Consider the following 2,037-nt stretch of genomic DNA (forward strand, 5'->3'; position numbering starts at 1 on the left):
GTAAGCTTTTTATTGGTAATTACAGAGTTACTTTATTTGCATATTGCAGAGTTTCTAGTGGCCCTAGTGAAAATGCTTAATGTCATTGAGCATCTTGGAAGGAATTACTCAACCCAGGGAGGGAGAATTTGGTAATTATTTCCTTAAAACTGGAATTTGCTAATAACTTTGCAGTAGATCACTTTGTGCTCCCCAATACAGCAATTAAATAATAAGCAATTAAGTGCCAAAGTGACTCAGGCATAGGACCTACTCCCAGATAGGGCCTCTGCTTCATTTCCTCTGAAAGGGGAATAAAGTGAAAGTTAACCCTGTGACTCCTGAGCTGCAAAGGAAAACTGATTCCAGTTGGAACCAGTCAGAGAGGTCTGGTACTAAAACTGTCTCCTCATCTTTAGTCTTCAAAGCAGGTTCTGGGAACCCAAAGGGAGGGCTGAGCTCAGTTTGCAGCAGGGACAGCAAGCTGGCCCTCCTCCCCCCCCCCCCCACCACAGCTGGTATGTGGGGGCAGAGGCTAAGCATGTGGATTCTGGAATCAAATTGGGTTTGTAAGCTGGGCCCAGCACTCACTATCCAGGTGTCTTGCACAAGTTATTTTACCATTCTGGGTCTCAGTTTTCTCGTCATTGAAGTGGGGTCATGATGGTATCCACTTCTCTTGGTTGTTGTGCTGATTAAATAATACACATAAAGGAGAGCAGTGTAGACTTAGAACCCTGCCTGGCACCCCACCATAATGCTCACTAAGTGTGAGCTGCGGTTGGCTGGGCCCCACAATCCCCCACCCCTCTAGCTCTCTACCAGGTACGAGAGCGGAGTGGGATTTGACTACGTGGTAAAGTGTGGCCCCCTTCCCAAATCCCTCCACTGATGTCGTGCACTGATGAGGCATGACAGTGTGTATTGGGGGCGGTGGGGGGGGTGGTACCGTTTGGAGTCAGTTCATCTGGGATCAAAGCCTGGCCCTCTGCCTGCTCACACTTAGTAGCCGGGTGACTTTGGGGACACAGACCCTCTCTGAGAGCCTTTCGGTCTTTGCCTAAAAAACGAGGAGTGCGATACCCATCGGACAGACAAGGTCGTCAGGTGTCCTGTATTTTACCATATGCTTTAGTTGCTTAGTTTCCTGTCATGCAAATTAAAAAAAAAATTAAATGGACACGAACCTGTCCTGAAAAAGAATCATTATCATTTCAGCCTTGTTCTGTCTTAATTTCTGGTTGATACTTAATCAGCAGTGGCTTGGAACACTTCAGCTTTTAGTCTCTCCCTCTGTTAAGTATTTAATGATCTGAAAACAAACACTTGAGAAGATGCTCCCTAAAGGAGCCCTGATCTTTTTGCAACACAAGGGATCCTTCGTGATGGAAATGAGCCCCCCTCTATTTTATCTGGCTGCAAGATCTGCTCAGGTGTGGCATTCTGTTTAATAATGTAAAATACTACTCCACGGAGGGGAGAGAACTGAAATATATATTTAAACAGATTCATTGCCCTGTCCCCACAGTGGGCCCTACTCTGTCCCCAGGTACACTTATGGGGAATATACAGTAGCCCTCTGAGAGGGAATATGAACTAAGATAGCAAAGATAGAGTCCCTAGCACAGGACATGGCCTTGAGGGCTGTATTAGTTTCTCTATCTAGCTTGGCATCGCCTGATATTGCACCTGGTATGTTTTTCTCCTCAGCTTAGTAAGGCGTGGGTCCAGGTTACAATTTGTTCCCAGCCCTAGATGCTGAGCCTCGTAGTTATTGGTCGTTTATGTCTGTGTGGTCTTTTTTGAGACCATGCTTCAGAGACGTCTTGAATCTCAGAGCCAGAGGAAGAAGCACAGCCAGGTTCTAATATCAGGGGAAGTCAAATAAACACCTAGAAAGTGCCACCTTTGACTTCTTCCTGGAGCCCCTCTCCCCGGCTGGTTGCTGGGAGAGGAGTGGGGAGGGACATGGGTGGCACTGCCCCATGCGTTGGTGGTGATGATTTTAAAAGGTACTCTTTGAAAGGCCAGTGGGGACCAGTGTGATCTTTGCTTTTA

Source organism: Dasypus novemcinctus, chromosome 3 (genome assembly GCF_030445035.2).
Source record: "Dasypus novemcinctus isolate mDasNov1 chromosome 3, mDasNov1.1.hap2, whole genome shotgun sequence".
NCBI lineage: Eukaryota > Metazoa > Chordata > Mammalia > Cingulata > Dasypodidae > Dasypus > Dasypus novemcinctus.